The sequence below is a fragment of the Rhinatrema bivittatum genome, chromosome 13 (assembly GCF_901001135.1).
Source record: "Rhinatrema bivittatum chromosome 13, aRhiBiv1.1, whole genome shotgun sequence".
In the NCBI taxonomy this organism is placed as follows: Eukaryota; Metazoa; Chordata; class Amphibia; order Gymnophiona; family Rhinatrematidae; genus Rhinatrema; species Rhinatrema bivittatum.
In genome coordinates, this window is record NC_042627.1 from 74,638,840 (window position 1) to 74,659,764 (window position 20,925).

The 20,925-nt window shown below is 40.5% G+C and overlaps 1 long non-coding RNA gene across 1 annotated transcript in view; it reads right to left on the minus strand.

Moving 5' to 3' along the window:
- Positions 1 to 3,727: 3,727 nt before the first annotated feature.
- LOC115074909 overlaps positions 3,728 to 20,925 on the minus strand; it is a 30,984-nt gene continuing 13,786 nt past the window's right edge. The window contains exons 2-3 of the long non-coding RNA XR_003852368.1: positions 4,371 to 4,553; positions 3,728 to 3,989 (exon numbers count right to left, since the gene is read on the minus strand). This is a non-coding gene — a long non-coding RNA (uncharacterized LOC115074909). The remainder of the gene's footprint in view (positions 3,990 to 4,370; positions 4,554 to 20,925) is intronic.

Here is a 20,925-nt window from a genome sequence, read left to right on the forward strand (position 1 = left end):
AAGCGGGATTTGCATGCACACACGTGCACGCGCCAGGCTATTTTATAACAAGTGCACATATGCGCATGTTATAAAACGGTCGCATCCCTGGGTGCGGGCCGACGAATGTGCGCCCATGCTGCGGTTTGAAAGTTACCATCCCTGTGCGTTAAGTCAGTGTATTTTATAACATGCGCACATCAAGGACATTACCACTTTTACCAATTAGTCCACCAATTTGCCCAGTCCGTCTCCATCAAGACCCTCCTGGTTCTTCAATCTGAACTGCCCCCCAAGTTCACTCAGATCTCCCGCTCCACAATAAACCTGTTTAATATCACTTATGCCAGATAATTAGCAGGCGCAAAATTACGTGAGTAAGTTATCAAATCTACATGCGTGTCTTTTATAATAGCAACTCACTTGCGTATGGCCCTGCCCTGGAATGCTCCTAGAGAACTATTTATTTATTTGCTTACTTACTTAGTTATATTCCATCTTTCACATAACCAAAGTGCATATATGTGCGTGCGAAAGTGAAAATACGCACTTATGTTCTACTATTATAAAACACGGAATTTGTGAGTAGAGGCTACTTGCACTCAACTAAGCAGGGTTTTTTTATGTGCATAACGTTTTGAAAATTCACCCCTATGCATGTTATTTACTAGAGATGTGCATTCGTTTTTCCCGAATTAGGCAATTTCAACGAAATTACCTAATTCAGTATGGTTCCACGCAAATACCTGCCATGCATAGAAAGCGCGTACTTTTCCTACCTACTTTATGAAAAATATGTGAGTATACTTTACATGCAAAAAATAGAACTTTTCTTGTGTAAAACCCTGAATTATACATGGAAGTCAGTATATTTTAAAATATGTGCATGTAGCTGAAATCACCAGTTTGCCAATACCTCCACCATTTTATCAAGTCCTTCTCAGATCATTGACACCCTCCAGTCAACTCCCCCCAGTTCACCCAGACCTTCCACCCAGCCAATAGCTGGCAACAGTCAAGTCTGTTATTAATTGTGCTAGACAATTAGCATGTGTAAAATTGCATGAATCAGTTGCCTAATGTACTCACAAAAATCTCTTATAAAATAGCAACTTATGCATGTTCTTCTTGGCCCATTCCAGAATGTCTTTTTTTGCACAGATAAATATGCACACAAAACCGAACATACACATGCTACCACAAGGGCTATGACTTAATTAAACCCAGTCTTCCCCATGAATCTTGTGATCTAGACTCTTTAATAATACATAGATGTGAAAAAAAATGTATCCGTATAAGCACAGTTCCATTGTGGAGCTATAAACATATCACACAGTTGACTACAGTTCCCTTATTTACAGCAGGGGTAGTGTGTTCATGTTTTTTTTCCATGGGAATCCATTGATTTCTCTCAAGGGAGACTGGAAAAGCCACATAATTACCCAGAGGAAACCATACTCCTTGCCAGGTATGGAATTATTTGTCATTGGGTTAATCTTTGTACAAACATGTTACCACAAAAGAAAAAGTGAGCATTTAGTTTTATATTGCTCTATAATGAAAAACATATTGGACTAGTCGGATGTTTTTTCTCCTTTCTTTCAACAGTCACCTAGCCTAGTCCCAGAAGGCAAATGTGCTAGCATGCAATGCTATTTCTTTTTCAGTCTGACTGGCAGGGTGTGCTGCTACTTTTCAAGGTCAATCATCAAAATGCATTATGGTGTTAACGCTATAACGCACGCAATAGTTATTACAGCATGAATATAAATTTGGCAAATTTATGCTAGAAATAGCTATACATTTTTTCCTGGTATTAAGCTGTGTGATATGCCCATCCAGTCTTTAAAAGGATTAGTTTATTGTGGGTATATCTGGATATAAATTTTCCCTATTCAACCCAAAACTAGTTCCCTGTTCCCCCATGTCTTTTAACCGAACTCTCAATCCTCTGTCTACCACTTCCTTCCATATCTGTCCAAAGCATGTCCAAAATCTGTTTCAGTGATGGCCTCCACCACTTCAGGTCCTATCATCTTCAACTCTGATTTTTACAAGACCAAGTTTTACCAGGCCCCTTTTTATATCATATCACATTTTGTATTAATTCTCACAGCCTCCAAGATTAGTGTGGTTGATGAAAAGAAACTTCCAGCCTCTCTATGCTCAATGACGTTTGCAGTTTACCCATGGCCCCTCCATACAGGTCCATCACCCCAACCTGATGCAATCATACCACTGCTGCCGTTTAGGGTTGTAACTACTGCTCATGTGCAGATTACTCCAATGCCTTCTTGGGTGTCCAGTGCATCCATTCCATGTCTGTTTTGGGTATAAATGCTGCTTCATGTAGGTATTAATGCCACTAGAATCAAGTAGGTATTTGGCTGCAAATATGAAATCCCAGTAACTACTGGAAAGTCAGTCATTTAGGGGTAAATTAGTTGTGCGCCAGCTGCAGAGTCGTGTGCCCTAATTGTAGACATGCACTTAATCAACCAAGTTGTCAAAAATAAGATAGATATGCACAAGTTGACTTTGAAAATGTGGTTGCTATGTGGCTAATAGAGATGTGCATTTGTTTCAAAAAAGTGAATAATCCAAAACCGAAACAGCCCCTTCTTCATTTTGATCTGGACGACTGAAATTGAATGCAATTTTCCTACAAGAACTCAAAAACAGATGGGTGCTTTCATTTGGGGAAATAATGCATGCTATCAGCAAATAGCCGCACTAGATCCTTAGAAAAAGAAATATGACTCCTGCCATTAACCACAGCCAGGACCTATCTGGCTGGTTTGAGCCAAATTCTTTCAGATCCTCTGCAGGCCCCTTCAATCCCTCTCCTGCCCCATCCTCAGAAATCTACTTGGGCCAGGGATCTTCCTAGCTCTCATTTACCTCCTCCATGCACGTCCAGAAACAAGAAGTGGGCAGGAATGATCCCTGCTCATTCGTGCCCAGCTGGAATCCTTTTAAAAATTGGCATTGGCTGGCCCTGAGAGAGGAGCCATTTTGACACCATACTTGGATCCAGTCTCAGGATCGCTGGCACTATTTGGATTCTGGTAGGGCAGGAGCAAGTGGGGGATCGTTCTTGCTCCTTTTTTGTGCCAGGACCTCCATGGAAGGGAATAGTAAGGAGTGGGGATGTCCCCAGCAGATTTCTTGGGTGACAGGAGGAGGTGAAAAGACTGGGGAAGCCCTGGGAAGTAGCAGTGGGAGCCCATAGAGGCCCTGTTTAGATATTCTTTTGTTATGGGGATTTGTTAGTTTTTAATATGTATTTCAGTTTGGAAAATAAACTATATCAAAATAAAAATTAAGATGAAATGAATAAATGCTCCTTCCCCCCCCAAAAAAAAAAATATGGACCAAAACAAAATTGTGTTGGCCACGCAACCCTAGTGGCTAAGTATGTGTGCGCATCTATACCTAATATAACATGGAACACATAGTTATATACATCAATGTCATTATACGGTTTTTTAAAGGCAAGTTCCTCAAGATGCTGATGTCTTCTGACCAGAGCGTTGCAGGAGTCATTCAGCCCCTTTACAGTAAAAAAAAAAAAATGTTGAACACTTTTAAAATTTAGGCCTTTAATTTAGTGACTTAAATTGCATGTTCATCTTCTTGCAAAAGATGCCGTAGAGGTCGGCAGAAAATTCATCAGGAGAATTAAACACTTTGCTGGCATATGTTAGCAAAAGCCTTTCCCAGCTGCCGAAGGAAAAGACAACAAAACTTGGAACACTTGGTTATAATTTGCAAGCTTGAACTTTGCTGCTCATATTTAGAGGATTTCAGATCTAGAAAGATCCTTGACCATAGTTCCTTGCATTAGCTGACATACACACTTTCTCCTGGTGTACTTAGTGCATAATAATATAAGGATTTCATTGTCAGATAAGCTAAAAATCTGGATGAACAAATGTTGTTCCAGATGCATTATCTTATAATCTCCAGGAAGAGAACATTTTTTCGAAGCAGGAACAGAGAATCTTCCCCTGAAAGAAATGTAAATGTTATGCTTAATCCTCATTCTGCTGGAAAAAAAAATGCTTATCTGAAAAGTCATGGAAACTGTGCCAACTACTTTAATAGCAAAAGAGCTCAAAATGCTCCCAGAATTCTTCCTGAATGATCTCCATTTGATTATTAAGATCTCCATTTGATTATTAAGAATAGAACACTGTTAAAGATGGAACTTTTAATAGGTTAAATCTTGTAAACAGCACAATCTTTGCTAGGCAGAAAGTGCATGCCGAGAGATTTGGAATGATTTTGTCAGCTTCTTTTAAAAATTAACATTTCGGATATATAAAAAGGCATATAAATAAGAAAAAATATCTTAGAATATGTCAAAACAGTATAGGTCTTACACTTACCAAAGGAAAGATGAGTTATTTGGTATAGATCTGGAGCCTTTCAATCTTGATTTACCATTTTGAATCGTTCCGCTGTTGCTAGATGCCAGAGATTAAAAGCATCTATTGGTCATTATGGAAAGGGTTGGTGGTATCAATCCAGACCTCCATGAGCTTCCATTTCCTTTTTCATTTATAGACCGCCTTTTTTGGAAGGAAACAAAAAAAAAATACCCAAAATGACTCAAAGTGTTTTTTAAAATAATTCTACAAATAAAATAAAAATAATTTATTGGCCTTGGCTGAATTGTCAAACCTGTGGCTGTAGACTCATTGAGACCTCTGGTGGCATCTGGACCATGTTGTGCTCGGCAGACCACGGTATGGAGTTCTTGACTTCATGGTCAGTTTTCCCTTCACCTGTCTTATTAGGCTACCTCAGAGGGGTCTACACAGATACCTCTGATGTAATTTGACTCTCCATGCCATATTTTCATGTCGCTACTATGTTTTGCTATTTAAATTTTAATAACCATTACATCACTAAAGCATATGTGACTTGTGTTTCAAATTCATTATTGTTCTGATGGGGGTCTATATACCCCGCAACCAGAAATAAAGACAGCTAGAAGATATGGAAAGCAATCCCAGGGAAAGAGACAGATAAATAAACATAGGAAGAGGAAAAAAGGGCATCCCTAGCAGAGGTATTCAATATCACAAATGAGTCTTTTATAAATTCTGACTCGAGATTTGAGGGTCCAACAAACTTTGTTGGCAGTAGGGTGTGTTATTAACAAATACCAGTACACTGCTGTTCATATTTTGAGAAGTATTCAATAGCCACATCCCAGAGGAGGGGGGGGGGGGGAATGAAAAGGCAAAAGAAAGAAGCAGATGGGACATAGAGTGGGGAAAATGAAAGAAGAGGGACCCTACCAGCCCAGGGGCATTGACCTGGAAGAGGAGAAAGTACAGGAGGAGCCCCCTTGAATGGTTAGAACCAGTTTGGATGGGCTGCAGACGAAAGTAAATGCTTCCAGGAGAGAGAGGACAAGTACAGTGAGCTAAAGTTGTAAGTCAACTATTTGATGGTTTGTTTCTGTTATTTCTGTTGTTTGTTGTAAAGGAGTTTGGTTTGTTTGTTGGTGTATTAGCAAGGCCTCTACCCTATCCAACCTAGATCCTGTCTAGCTGGTAATTGTTAGGCTTAATCCAAAATTTAAAACAATCAAACAAAAAAAAAAACCCCACTGAGCCAACTGAAAGTCTGTTAAGTGATTTATTTGCCCAAAGGAGACCCAGTGTGGACAATCCATCTAGACAACCAAAAGGTTAAGGCATGCAAAGTGCCCTTCCACATCTGAAGGTATTGTCATCATGGTTTTTACCACTATTTTCCATATTAAAACTAGAGTACTTCCGTGAGTCAGATTTGTGTGTTAGAGTTGTTTCTTTATTGATAACAAAGCAACAATCCCCAACAGTTTAAAAATGACATTTTTATGCTCCAATTTATTTTCAAATTCTTCATGAGTCTGTCTTGAGGATATACGAGCTGGCTCTAATAGGACTATTCCATTCCCAACCTCCAGTGATATAGTCCTGCCTCAGCTCATAAATTGAAAATGCTATGTCAGTAAATCAGTGTAGATCATTTCACAGGGACATCTCAGATTTCCACTCAAATCGTCTAGTTTATCCTAAATATTTTATTTTAATGTCACCTTTAGAAAAATCGTTCACTCAAGTGAGTGACAGTGTCAAGGGCTGAAATGATTATTCTTTCTCCATTGACCTCTACTTTAAAGTGGAAATGTCTCACTTGCTGCACTAACTCAACTTAACTTTACATTTCTTCAGATCATAGGGAAAATGAGCTTAGAAAGAAAACAAACTTGAGGAAGCCAGCCTGTTTTGATTTCAATTTTCTGCTGTCTTTACTACGAGCAGAAGTTGCCTGATTGACAGCGAAGGAAATGCATGCCCTTCACTTGCCCAGAGACCTGGCATAGGACAGGCAGCAACCGTTAACACTTTCCTCTCTGTAAGCTACAAAAATGCCTCTGAATTTTGCCAATGGGATCATAACACTGAGCATCTTCTATTAAACTGAAACAGACAATACCAACCAATCACTACAAGGTTTTACTTCTTGTTAAACTTTTTATCTCTCCTCTAACTCTAATCCCAGTTAGAATAACCCCTGTTTTATTGTAACTTTTTCTTCTATGCACTTGTTATACTTTTGTAATGTATACTCTTACGTTTTAGCTATGTACGTTATAATGTATTGCTCACCCCTTGTTTTATGTAAACCGACATGATACGAACTTCCGTGAATGCCGGTATAGAAAAACACAAAAAACACAATTAAATATTGCTAAGTCAAAGGGTGCGTCATTTCCAATGACCATTTAATTCTTGACTTTTCCCACAGAGAATGACAACCAAGATGCCAAATGAAACTAATTTTGTTGGTATGGTGCCCTGCAGGACCTTTCTAATTGCAAACTACATGCCAATTATGAACTCAGTGTACATGGCCTAGGGATGGCCCACTAGGCGGGAATTGTTTTTTGTGTCACTACTAGGTAAACATAAACACACCGATTTTATTATAGCAGTTTATTAACAATTTTTCTGACCACCATCCTGCAAAGTTCCTGAGCAGTGTAAGTCATCAAAACACCTAGAGAGATTCAACACTTGCCATTTTGTTTTCTTTATACTGGGGGGGGGGGGGAATTCAGCTTTGTCCCATGGAAATTTATCTTTTTTATGCAAATCTATGAATTTTTGCATGATGGAATTCATTTAGTACTATCTATCATGCAATCCTTTGTTGGGCATACTGTATGTTATTCAAGCAGGAATACATACTGGAACAGAACTGTATAACATTTTATAAGAGCTGTTTTTAACAACTATTAATGAGTGGAATTTTTAAGCTTTCAAAATAGCATTTACTTCAGCAAATGAAGAAACGGCACTCAGTGGACACAACCCATAAACCTAATAAAAAGTTCTCAGTTTGCAAATTAAAACAGTAAATTTCAAACAGCCGCGCAGGTGTCTAATATGCACATATGCCAACTCGCACGAATGGACGCTGCCATTTTATACTATGCATGCGTATATGCGCACTTGGGGGCAGATCTTAAAACCTGCACGTGGGCGTAGATTTGTTCGCGCAACCCGGCGCAAAAAAAATCTACGCCCGATTTTATAACATGCGTGCGCAGCTGCGCGCATGTTATAAAATCCAGGGTTGACGCACGCAAGGAAGTGCACAATTGTGCAACTTGTGCGCGCCGAGCCGCGCAGCCTTCCTCCGTTCCCTCCGAGGGCACTTTGAAATCAGAGCGGCCTCGGAGGGAACTTTCCTTTCACCTCCCCCCACCTTCCCCTCCCTTCCCCTACCTAACCTGCCCCCCAGCCCTACCTAAAACCCCCTCTTACCTTTGTTCCAAAAGTTACGCCTGCCCGAGGCAGGCGTAACTTGCACGTGCTGGCCAGCTGCCAGCACACCATGCCGCAGCACAGGCCGCTGTGTCGGAGCACTTGGCCCCACCCTCGGACTGCTGTCATGCCCCGGACCGCGGCCCCGCCCATGGCCCCGCCCCTGGACCGCCCCTTTTTCGAAGCCCCGGGACATACGCGCATCCCGGGGCTGGCGCGTGCTGCCAAGCCTATGCAAGATAGGCTCGGCACGTGCAAGGGCAGCTTGGGGCAGCTTTTCGGGGGTTACACGCATATGTTACGTGTGTAACCCTTTGTAAATCTGCCCCATGGTATAAAATTGGTGGTACGAGCTTACATGTATGCACAATTTTATATGTGCACACAATTGCCAGCTCTACCATTAAAGGAGGGGGATTTTATTATATATGTGTACCAACACAATTACCAGTTTCCCCAATCCATTCCCAGTTCACCCAGGTAAAGGCTAGGACTTCCTAACCCCCCCTAGTTAATATGCCTCCCTTTTACCCTCTTAGCCCCCAACCCTTCAATCCTCGCTAATTAGCCTCGTTATTTTTTTATTATAGTAGTTACACGCCATCCATAGCAGAAGTAAAGATACCGGATAGGGACCCCAGATTGCGCTTGTGTGTGTAAACAGTTACACGCTGTTTTAATGCTAAAATCTGGGAGCGCCCATGCCCTACCCAGAACCTGGCCCCTTTTCCCCAAAAAATTACTTGTGCGAGTACCGGGAGATACGTACGTACTCATGCGTTTTTAAAAATCTGCGTGGCCCACGCTGGCCTGAGAAAAGCATGTATCTCCTGGCTTTGGCGTGCACCAAGCTCTTAAAATTTACCCCGTGCATCATTCTGATGCTATAATATATCGGTACATTTACATTATAATAGTGGTCGTATTGAACGTCTTGTAAAACTCCATTTTTAGAATAAATTTGAGCATTCAGCTATGTATATATTACCCACTTATAGTGGAGTAGAACAATGTTTCTGAGTAATGCTCACTTTCTGAGGATGAGATACATCTTGAGCTAGGATGGGAGTAGACATTCATTGTGCTGTAAGCTGATAAGCTTCAAGAAGGAAAAGTAACATAAAATCCAATAGTGATTATATTTGATTTTCCATATGAATCAAGCCGTCAATTCAAAAACAAACTTATCAAATAATAATTTTTTTTTAAACAGATCTATGGTGGCTCCTCCTGCGATGCACTCTGAATGTCTTTCTTTGCACTGTGATCAATATTTTCTATTTTATGCCAAATATCGCCTCAATATCTGGTTTTATGACTGCTTCCCCACTATTGACCCTGTTGATGGTAAAACATGCCCCCTGGGGATTATAAATAGAAATGTAGTATCTCTTTGTATAAAGTCTAATACAATGTGCTTATTTTAGAATGTAATATAAATAAATAACATACATTACGCTACTCCTAAAAGGAAAGAACACATGCTGTTGCTATTCACCCTTAAGCGGCGCAATAAGCTTCTCTGGTTGAAGAATTAAGATAATTTATTCAAGTTTAACTTGCACTTGAGAATTTTTGCAAGGTAGGATTGGAAAGATTTACCAAGATCAGGACTGGTTATCAACTAAACTCATAAATGTCTGCTTTGTTCACAAAAGAATTGTCAAATCGAAATCAAAGATGAACATAGCCTGCAACAATTAGGACCTCATTTTCAAAAGCTTAAAACTGGGTTTTGCATGCATGGATGCACTTTACTCAAGTAAGTGTTAAGTGGGATTTTGAAAATTGCTACCGTACAAGCCTTTGGATTGTCAGTAGGTCCTACACGAATTACGTGCACTTACAGATGAATTTGCAAAGAGTTGCGCAATGCGCATGCATGCACAAATTAGAATTTATGCAAATATGTGCAATGTGCATGTTCATCTATTTTATAAACCTCTCACATATACGCACAAGTAAAGGTGCGCAAATAAATCTGTATGAAAAAGGGTGGGTCAGTGGCATTCCAGACCAGAGCCAACATTTATGTATATAAGGTGCTATTTCATGACTTATGAAACTGACGCATGTATGTGTATTACCTGTGCATATTTACACCTGCTAATTATCTATTGTAAGTGAGAACAACATTCTTTATAGCCAATTACTGACTGGATGAGGTGTCAGGGTAAACTGGCTGGAGTTCACGCTGAAGAACCAAGAGGGTCTTGATGACCTAGAGATAGACTGGGCAAACTTAGAAACATAGAAACATAGAAATGACGGCAGAAGAAGACCGAACGGCCCATCCAGTCTGCCCAGCAAGCTACACACTTTATCTTTTTTTTTTTTTTTTAATCTTTTTCTCTCACCTACCTGTTACTATTGGCTTCCAGTACCCTCCAGCCCTAATTCCCCTCCACCCCACCACCAATGTAGAGAGCAGTGCCGGATCTGCATCCAAGTGAACATCCAGCTCAATTAGGGGAAGCAACCAAGTGAACATCCAGCTCAATTAGGGGTAACAACCACTGCAACAAGCAGGCCACACCCCTGCCCCATACTCTTACCCACCTCTGGTTTTGGGGGTTTTTTGGAGATGGCAGCCCTCCATCCTTCCGCTCTGTGAAGGTGGAACACCAACCACTGGCATCCCGCTCCGTGAATGCCTCTGTGGCTACTGCCGCTCCGTGCTGGACTAATTGGTAAAATTGATCATTTCCTTCATGCTTGCATGTTACTAAATTTGAAGACCTACACTCATAAAGGCTGACAAGTTAAATCTCCACATGTTAAATGTTTAAAATAAGAAGCACACATACTTACATTATAGGAGATTTGTGCCATTACCCGGTTAAATTTTGACTTCTCTGGATAAGTGGCATCTCAAAAACTGCTACTTATCGGACTAAGGGGATCATTTTCTATTGATATCGCACGCGAAAAGTCCCGACACTGCCCCGACCCCTCCTCTTCCGGTGCCGACGCCACCCCGTGCGATAGCTAAATCTGGGTGGCGTCGGCACCAGAAGAGGAGGAGTCGGGGCAGACGCTGCGGAAACTTCGCTAACGGCGAAAAGGTAAGAGCCCTTATCGCACGGTGGCGCTATTGGGTGCGAAAGCTGGCAGCGATCGCACCGCGGAGGTGCGATCACTGCAGGCCCGGCCCCAGCCACCGCTGAATGCAGAGAGGCTTGTGACATTGGAAAATCCAGGCCTAAGTAATATAACCGGATGTGTAAAAAATGATCCTTATTTGGCTTTGTGTAAAATACATGCAGTGTATCTTTTAGATACATGAACAGGATGCTGTTGGCTAGATTTAAGCATATTTTATATAGTGTGTGCAAATTTGAATGCACGCCCATCTATGTGCATTCATCAGTGCATGTGTGCATGTTTTAAAGTTATCCTCTGAGCATGGGTATGTTATATTTGCATGTGTGACACCTTTGAAAATTCACCTCTATGTTTTTAACTGCTCTTGTCTGTCTCATATCCAAAGTGTAAGATACAAAAATTGCATCCTAGAGATAGGGCTTTTCTTGATTAGTTATTGAATGAAGCACTGAGAAGAAAGACAGGTGGGTTGAATGAGTGCAGTTTGGAGAGAATTCCTAAAATCATCATGAAGTCCTTCCTTTTGGTCATTTTATGCATACGGCATATAGTCCATGCAATTTTTCCATGCCTCTTCCACATATTTAATGGAAGCAAACCAAACTCTGATACTCATTGGCACCCTTGACCAACACTGTTGTCATTTAAATCCCATTTATCTAGGATGGCTCAGTCAGCGTTAGATAAGAAATGTTCCCCAGGAACATTGATGACTTTAGATGCAGGCACGTTGGTGATTATAGATGCGCACTTTTAATGATGGCAGAATTTTGATGTTTTCTAGTCTTTGTTTATATTTGTTACTCTTGTGCACATTATTACTGCAAGCTGCTTAGAATTTCGATAACCCCAAACTTTTCAAAAAGTTTTTTACTGAGGAAATCACATAATTTACCATATATTAAAAAATATATAAAGATGGATAGAGGTGGTTTCATATGCATTTTTCATCGGTACCTCCACAGATGGTTGAAATAGGTGGTTGGAGGTTGGTTAATGATTATATTTAGATCATATTGGGTAACCTGTGGAGGTAGCAATGAAAAGTGCATATGAAATCACCTCTATCCATCTTTATATATATTTTTAATATAAATTATTTGGTTTCCTCAGTAAAAAGATTTTTTGAAAAGTAGTAGGTGGTAGTATTGGTTTGTTTGAGTTTATCTATTTTTCTAACTACAGTAGGGTTTCTTTGAATATTTTTAGAATTTTGATAAGGCAGTATAGAAAGCTTTAATAAATAATAAATAAGCCAGTAGACCTAGTTCTAACATTTTCTGGGATGAAAAGGTCAAATATTCACCTTCTACTCTAGAGATATCATAATCCAACAGTCCTCAAACTATGGCCCATGAGCTGGATCCAGTTTATGGAGCATCTTTTTCTAGGCCAACAAACTTTCCTTATGCAAGGACAGATTGATCCAAAGCAAGGTTTACATTTTTTTTTCCCTCGTTCAATGGGGGGGCGGTGACTTGGTGAATTCTGCAGTGCCGGAAGGATTCCCAAACCCCATCTGTAGAAGAGGACAAACCACAAATGCATAAGTACTGATGGGATCCTGAAACCCCACCAACAGAAGGAAGAAGATGCTTGAAGTGAGAAAGGGCATAAGTAAGTGAGGAGGGGAGGAAAAGGGCAGGGAAAATAGAGAGGAAGAGAAAGGAAAGGAAGAAAGTGAGAGGGATGGGAAGGGGTGAGATATGTGATTAAGAGGAAAAGGAGGAAAAAGAGAGGAGATGGGAGAAAGAAGTGATAAAGAGAAGGGAAGTAGAGAGAAAGGCCAAGAATGTGAGAAGAATGAAGAGAGTGTACATATACACAGACATGCCTCCCTGACAGTCATCCAGCCCCCCAAACATCTGCCAGGGGGCAGATGTTTGGGGGGACTTAGAAATAATACTAAAACTCTGCCATATCTCTGCAAACCCAACATCCTGCCTCCCACTCCTCCCCATTCCCAAGCACTTCAAATCAGTGAAAAGATCAGACTTCAAGGGGGACCCCCACTCAGTAAAACTCTAGGTAGTCTCCTCCCCAACCCTCTTGGTGATTTCAAATATCATATGTTGCCCTTCACATGAAAGTTCTGTCATAATTGATTGCATTGTTTTTAGAACTTCAAAACAAGATATGTCATAATGTTAAGACTTGGGTTGAGTCTAACATAAACGCTACGCTTATAGATCAAGAGCTTTTCTTTAAGACATCTTCCCCATCTCAAGACAAAATCTTGATTAAAGTATTTGCTCTGAAATCATGAAAGAAGTATTGTTGAATATATAAGTAAGAGGCTTTAGTAAACTATCAATGTATTGTAAGAATGTGCAGCCCCAAAAGTTTTGGTTCAGTTTGGTTTTTTGATTTGGCGGTGAGGGGGGTTGTTTTTATTTGGTTTCTTTTTGTTTGGTTGATCGGGATGCAGTTTTTTATGAAACATGGTTCATATTGGGGGACCATTTATCCACATGAAAATTGGATTGTCCTTTTGACACATCATAGAGAAGTTAAATCAACGTTATGTGATTTAAATATCGGTGAACATTTTGAAATGTTTCACCCTGCCCTGATTATGATTATATTGTTGACTATTCATTGGTCAGGTTTTCACCTTCTTGTTTTTGCTTATACCATTTTTAAAGTACTAGGAACTGGGTGACAACAACTGAGCATCACTCCTGCCCATTTTAAATCAGGAACTGGGAAGGGAGAAAGTGGTGGCCAAGGTGGGTGTTCCCTGGCCCTGGCACTTGTAAGGAAAGTGGGGTGAAGGACCCAACCCTGGCCCCCTGACCTGGCATCGGGATGGTGCCTGGTAGGCTCTGGCACCATGCAGGCCCCAGCACCAGACCTAGCCTGGGGCTAAGTTTCAGCACTGAACCAGGCTCAGGGTTAGGCCTCAGCACTTTTGGCCCAGGGAGGCCCATTCTTTTAAACACACAAATTCAAAAATACCCACATCCTAAGGTATTGTTGACGACAAACAATACTAAAAAAGTTGAACACTTTGCAGTTTATCACCTATTTGTTCCAGTCTGAAAGATAAAAAATGATAACATTCATCGTGAGAAAGAGGTATGAGCAGTAACTAAATGGGACATGTGGTTTTCCAACAGAAAAATGTGCTATTACATCATTAAGACTCATCAGCACCTGGGTTTAATTTATTATTCATGTCACGTTTGCATATTTGTAGGGTTCAAGGGTTTATTGCCCTGGCCTGACCCCTCTAAGCCAGATCTCACATGTGGTTCTCTACTTTAATGAACTTTGCTTTAAAGAGCATGTGTGATAGATTTTGTTGGGTGATTAAAAAGAAGAATCCAATGCTCACTGTTAGGCAGTTGGGGTTTGAGGTTCTGGTGTGAGCGGGCTCTCAGCGTTGGAAAATACCTTATTTAATTGCAATTTGATTTTATTGCGAGCCCTGGTTATGAAGTGTATTGAAGAACACTATGTAACCAACTGTCAGGCTTTTAGGATTAATGGGCTTTGTGGAACTGGAAACACAATGATAGTTTTACTAGAACTTTAAAAACTTTAAAAAGTAGAGTTAATTGTGGTTACCTTGAAATATTAAGGAACAGGTGTGATCATAATTATAGTTAATGATTTCAATTAATAAGCAAGGAAATGATGCAGAATATGCAATGTAACATACTTCAACATCTTTTGTAATTGTGAAATTACAGTACCAGGAACATTTCAATATTTTATATTACCTTCCCAGCCAAGTTAGGCTGCCCAACATAGTCTCCAAAAGTTTAAAACATACAAAACAAAAAAAAACTAATCAAACTTACAAATAATGTATAAAACAACAAAACAAAAGTCAACAAAACACAAAAATGCCTGAGCCAAATACCAGCAAAGTAACGCCTTCTGAAGAAAAATTCCCTCCCATCTGCTCGCCAACATATCCCAGACCACCATTCCATTCCATAACCATTATATACTCTGCTTTTCCCCATTACAAATTGCTCAGAAATCCATCATAAATACTATATTCTGCAAATAGACCCTGAGAGTAGCCCATCAAAAGTCTTGCACTCTTCTGCCCCAAGAAGATTCTACAAACCATCAACATTCCTGTTTCTTAAATCTTTTGCTTCTCTTTTTAGTCTAACCCCTAGATTCATCAAAATGCTATAATATTGCATGGATATATCCCGCAATAAGAAAAAGGGGCATGTTTATAATAATTTTAAAATTACCACACAATGCGCTATGTTAGCGCTTCACATAGGTAATATCGCGGGATGGGCCGAGATACTAGGGATGTGAATCATGTCCTCGATCGTCTTAACGATCGATTTCGGCTGGGAGGGGGAGGGAATCGTATTGTTGCCGTTTGGGGGGGTAAAATATCGTGAAAAATCGTTAAAAATCGTTAAAAATCGAAAAATCGAAAAACCGGCACATTAAAACCCCCTAAAACCCACCCCCGACCCTTTAAATTAAATCCCCCACCCTCCCGAACCCCATCCCTCGCCGGAACATCGTTAAAAATCGAAAAATTGAAAAACCGGCACACTAAAACCCCCTAAAACCCACCCCCGACCCTTTAAATTAAATCCCCCACCCTCCCGAACCCCCCCCCCTAAATAACTTAAATAACCTGCGGGTCCAGCGGCGGTCCGGAACGGGCTCCTGCTCCTCAATCTTGTCGTCTTCAGCCGGCGCCATTTTCCAAAATGGCGCCGAAAAATGGCGGCGGCCATAGACGAAAAAGATTGGACGGCAGGAGGTCCTTCCGGACCCCCGCTGGACTTTTGGCAAGTCTCGTGGGGGTCAGGAGGCCCCCCACAAGCTGGCCAAAAGTTCCTGGAGGTCCAGCGGGGGTCAGGGAGCGATTTCCCGCCGCGAATCGTTTTCGTACGGAAAATGGCGCCGGCAGGAGATCGACTGCAGGAGGTCGTTCAGCGAGGCGCCGGAACCCTCGCTGAACGACCTCCTGCAGTCGATCTCCTGCCGGCACCATTTTCCGTACGAAAACGATTCGCGGCGGGAAATCGCTCCCTGACCCCCGCTGGACCTCCAGGAACTTTTGGCCAGCTTGTGGGGGGCCTCCTGACCCCCACGAGACTTGCCAAAAGTCCAGCGGGGGTCCGGAAGGACCTCCTGCCGTCCAATCTTTTTCGTCTATGGCCGCCGCCATTTTTCGGCGCCATTTTGGAAAATGGCGCCGGCTGAAGACGACAAGATTCAGGAGCAGGAGCCCGTTCCGGACCGCTGCCGTTCCGGACCGCCGCTGGACCCGCAGGTTATTTAAGTTATTTGGGGGGGGGTTCGGGAGGGTGGGGGATTTAATTTAAAGGGTCGGGGGTGGGTTTTAGGGGGTTTTAGTGTGCCGGCTCACGATTCTAACGATTTATAACGATAAATCGTTAGAATCTGTATTGTATTGTGTTCCATAACGGTTTAAGACGATATTAAAATTATCGGACGATAATTTTAATCGTCCTAAAACGATTCACATCCCTACGAGATACTTGTATTTCACTGTTCCTGAAGTGCCTAGATAGGCTATTATTGTGAGTGAGAGTGAGAGAAAGAGAGAGAGAAGGAGCCTCCTGGGAGGCCTTCACAGTATTCAATTATTTATATCACTATAGGAGGGCCAGCTAATAAGTCGAGGTTTAGGGTTTTGGAGCCAGTTTTACATGCAGAGTGAGACGTACGAACAGCACAGTACGCCTCAGTGAAGATTTTACGTCATTTGGAGTGAGGAAAGTCTCACAAAGTTGAGATTTCTACAATGTTCACTCGCCCTAGCTTGATGGACTCTATAACAGGGAACTATCAAGCTAGGGTGAGAGAACATTGTACACCTTTTAACCATCCTTTTCTTTCCCATCTTTAAGCACCTTTTAGTTCTTCTAAAACCCAGTTTAAAATTCTAGAATCAGCAAATATTCATGTGATTGGCAATGCTATGCATTAGGGGTGTGCATCAATAATATGTTTGGTTCAGTTTGGTTCATTTTGTTTTTCCCTCCTTTTTTGTTTTGTTAGGTTTTCTTTTGTTTTTTTATTTTTTGTTTAGTGCTCATTATTTTGATTTAATGAGATGAATGAGTTACTGGGCACTATTTGAGGTGTAGTAGAGTAAATCAAATAGTGATGCTATATCAAAATAGTGCACACTAGATCAAAATAGTGCATACCATACAAAAAATTAAAAAAAAAAAAAATTTTGTAAATATTTTTATCATTTCAGTTTAGAAACAAAATAAAACAAAGCAGGCAAGGTCATTGACTTTGCCTATGTCATTAAGAACTAAAGCACATCCCTACAGTGCTTTTATCTCAGTCATTTCTATATTTGATGATGATATGTACACAAGTTTCTAAATGCAAGCAGGCATACAAAGTAAGAAAATTATATTCAAAGTAAAAAAAGAACGCAAATGTTGATGCATCCATGCCAACAATTAAAAACTCTTAGAAGGGAGACGGAGAAAAGGGGTAAATGATGTATCAAATCCCGCCCAATTGAAATGCATTAGAGAACAGTTTAAGTAGGAACATTTTTTTTCAATTGAAATGAGAACAGTTCCCCACCTTAAACCTGGAAAGTGCTTAAATCTATGAGTGCCCAACCCGACTGCCAGAAAGCACACATGTGAAAACAGAGCACTTGAGTAGGAAGAACAGTGAACACTACTATCTCCCTTTTCACAGGGAGTTAACTCCTAGGAACTCAGAGGAATTTCTGAAAATTCAAAGAAATCAGAGGTGACCACAAAATGGTTGATTATAATCTGAGCCCATTTAGATCAGAACATTGGAGCCAGCATCTGAGCCAAACCCACCTGAACTGAACCAAGGATGCTGCAGTTTTTCCCACGACTAAATAAATATTGTTAAACACTTAACAAATCTCACCTGTCAAGCGTGCAACTGCACTATGTATCTGTTGGTCTGAGATATCTCCTTCTCTTTTCTTTCTTTGTTTAAAATATGCTGACCACACAGTGACCTCTCCTAACCTATCGGTCGAAAATTACAACCAGCCATACAAACAAGCAGCTAGAGGTCAGAGAGTGCAGGGTCTGCTAAAAGTTAGTAATCATACATTAATTCCCTGACATAATTAATCAAAATGAACCGCCGTTATCTAGCAAGAAACCTTTAGCCTATTACAAAGGGGTCAATTTGCAAACCACTTGAGTATGGGAATTTGGTACAAATAGCGTACACTCTTCATCTGGGATGTCCTAAGTTGGAAAAAATGCCTTTGAAGTCCCAAATCTACCAGATTTAGATATAATTTCATCAATCAAGTTAAAAGTCTGCCTCCCTCAAAAAGGATTTCATGTAAGATCTGTCATCCTGCTCTCTCAGTGGGTGACTGGAAATCCATTTGTTAGGCTCTTTGTCAGAATAGAGTGGGATGCAGTTGGATGTACATGTCAAAACAGTTGAAAGTTTATCAAATTAAGGACACAGAAGAGTGATTTGTAGAGAAACCTGTTTATGCCCAGAGTGAAAGACAGTAAATCAGAGTTTTGTTATACCAATATAAGATAATAATACATAAATATACAAGATAATATTTTAAGAACATATCGTTTTATATAGTATCATTCAAGAAATTGTACTTCCAAATGCCTTAGAATAACAGAAAAATGTGGTAGACTGCAGTGCATCGATGTGCAGTATTGAAGAGATCAATCTCACGGGTAACAGTCGTAATAAAGCCAGCAAGAGATGAGTCGCGACAGCAGAGAGTTGAAAAAGGCAAAGACTCACCAGTAGGTCATTCTGGACAAACGGGTGCTACAACAGAGAACAATCTGCCGCCAGCTGATGTTAGAAGACGACTGGGAAAAAAACCAGGAAGAATTCTGACGAGCAATAATGTCAGAAAGGTGGACTGGAGCAAGGCCACAGAGGAGTGTGAGCACAAGTGGAGTATGAACGAGCCAGGGATTGAGTGAGGTTCTCTCAAGACTGAAGGACGCGAGTCACGACATTCTGCCCATATCCATATCCACTTTATTTATTACCCACCTTCTCAGAATAACAAATGTTCTATGTGTGGTACATAGTGAACATTCAGAGATAAATATATATAGGGTCTTGTTCAATAAAGTCATTTTCCCACAGGTGCACAATGAGGAAAAGTATTTTTTTTTTTAATAAAGGCCATAATTGTTTAATATGAAATAAGACTGGACATCCATGAAGTTCAAGCTTCATCTGACTGCCAAAGCTCCTTATCAGTATGCTAATAAGGAGAAGGTATAAAAGGAAAAGCACAGTGTATCTGTAGCCAGTTTCGTAGCACTGAAATAAAGTCCTTCTCCATCCTTCCATGAAGAACTTGTGATCTTGCATGACTATAAAAAATAAGTTATCTTAAATAAAGATGTGAAGAGGCATAAGAATGAGATTCCATCTGATGTCTTTATCTAGGCATGTACCTCTAGAATTAAGCAATTCATTAATTCACGATGAGATTGTAATTAGATTCAGATTCTATGGTTGTGGGGTTGGTTTTTTTTTATTATTTATAATCCGCTTGGATGCTCTGACAATTGGTGAAATATTAAATTGAATAAATGGCATAGAATGGAACCTGAAAGCATGACCGACCTCTGCAGAACAAAGGAGTTATCCAGGTAAGTCACTAGGGCTGAAGATTGCTTTTCCCTCACGTTCTGTTTTGTAGTACATGTATTTTTAGCCGAAGCTGAAAGGGGCAACTCCAGCGGCAGGGAAAGTGCATGTGGGATTCCATACTTTGCACAAATGTAACCATGGTCTCTGCAGGCCCCAGATTTTCAAAGGGTATCACCATAAGCATTTCCCTTTGATAATTAGCTTGCAAGTCTGCAGATACATAACACCTGGGGGAAACTGCTAGTTAGTAAACTGCTCAGGCAGTTGGAAAATTGCCTCTGAAGTGTCCTAGGGCTAGGGAGGTGTCATCCTATGCTAGATGGATCCAACGGATTAGAGAATTTGAGCTGAATATGCAGATCTGAGATGATACTGAGGCCAATGTCATTATTTCTTGAGGAACAGACACATAACAATAGAAATCATACCTAAATTATATTGCGCAATTCAGTAAACATCTAGGAGCACCATAGCTGGTAAGTAACTTAATCTAACTACGGAATGAATTTTCAAATACATATCATGTATTTGCATATATGCTATTTCAAAGGTAGCCAGCTCCGGTTCTCAAGTGCCACAAACAGGCCGGGTTTTCAGGATATCCTCAAAGAATTGTCATGAGATAGATTTGCATGCAGTGCCATCATTGTATGTAGACTTCTCACATGTATATTCATTGTGGATATCCTGAAAATCCAGCCTCTTTGTGGCTCTCAGGGACTGGAGTTGGATATTTTATAAACTTCAATGATAAGCACGTACGTGCAGTATCAGGTGCTCAAGGGATGTTCCAGGGCGGGGTTGAAAAGAAGGCGCTTGGTATTTTTTAAGAGGTATATACAGTATACACACACCTTAGCAAACGTGGCCAGTCATTTTTACACCTGCTAATGGACTCACACAATTGAAATTGGATTTGTCTATTGTCTTCAGTTTTTAGGTATGAGGTCTGCTTGAACTGGTGGAGGATCAAAGTGAATTGGAGATGGACTGGGTGAACTGGTGGAGGTATCAGTGACATGGTGAGTCCAAGTAAGTATGCAAGTATTTTCAGAATGGCATACGCAAATACTTTATAAAATACCTACATTCATGTTTAAATCAGGGTAATTAGGTGGACATATAAATTTGCACACTCCTAAAATATGTCTGCCTAAGCTTATAAAATAGGTAGAGAAAATAAGCATTCTCAGGCATTGGCAATATACCCTTGAACTGCAGCATATATATATATATATACATACTATTGGGGCAAAAATATACAGTATTTTATAAACTGTGCAGTCTGCCATACAGTTTATAAAATATTTGTATAAATCTCTCATCCATTTATATGCACAAATTGGATTCTGTGGATAGTTTTCAAAGTTGGGCTTAT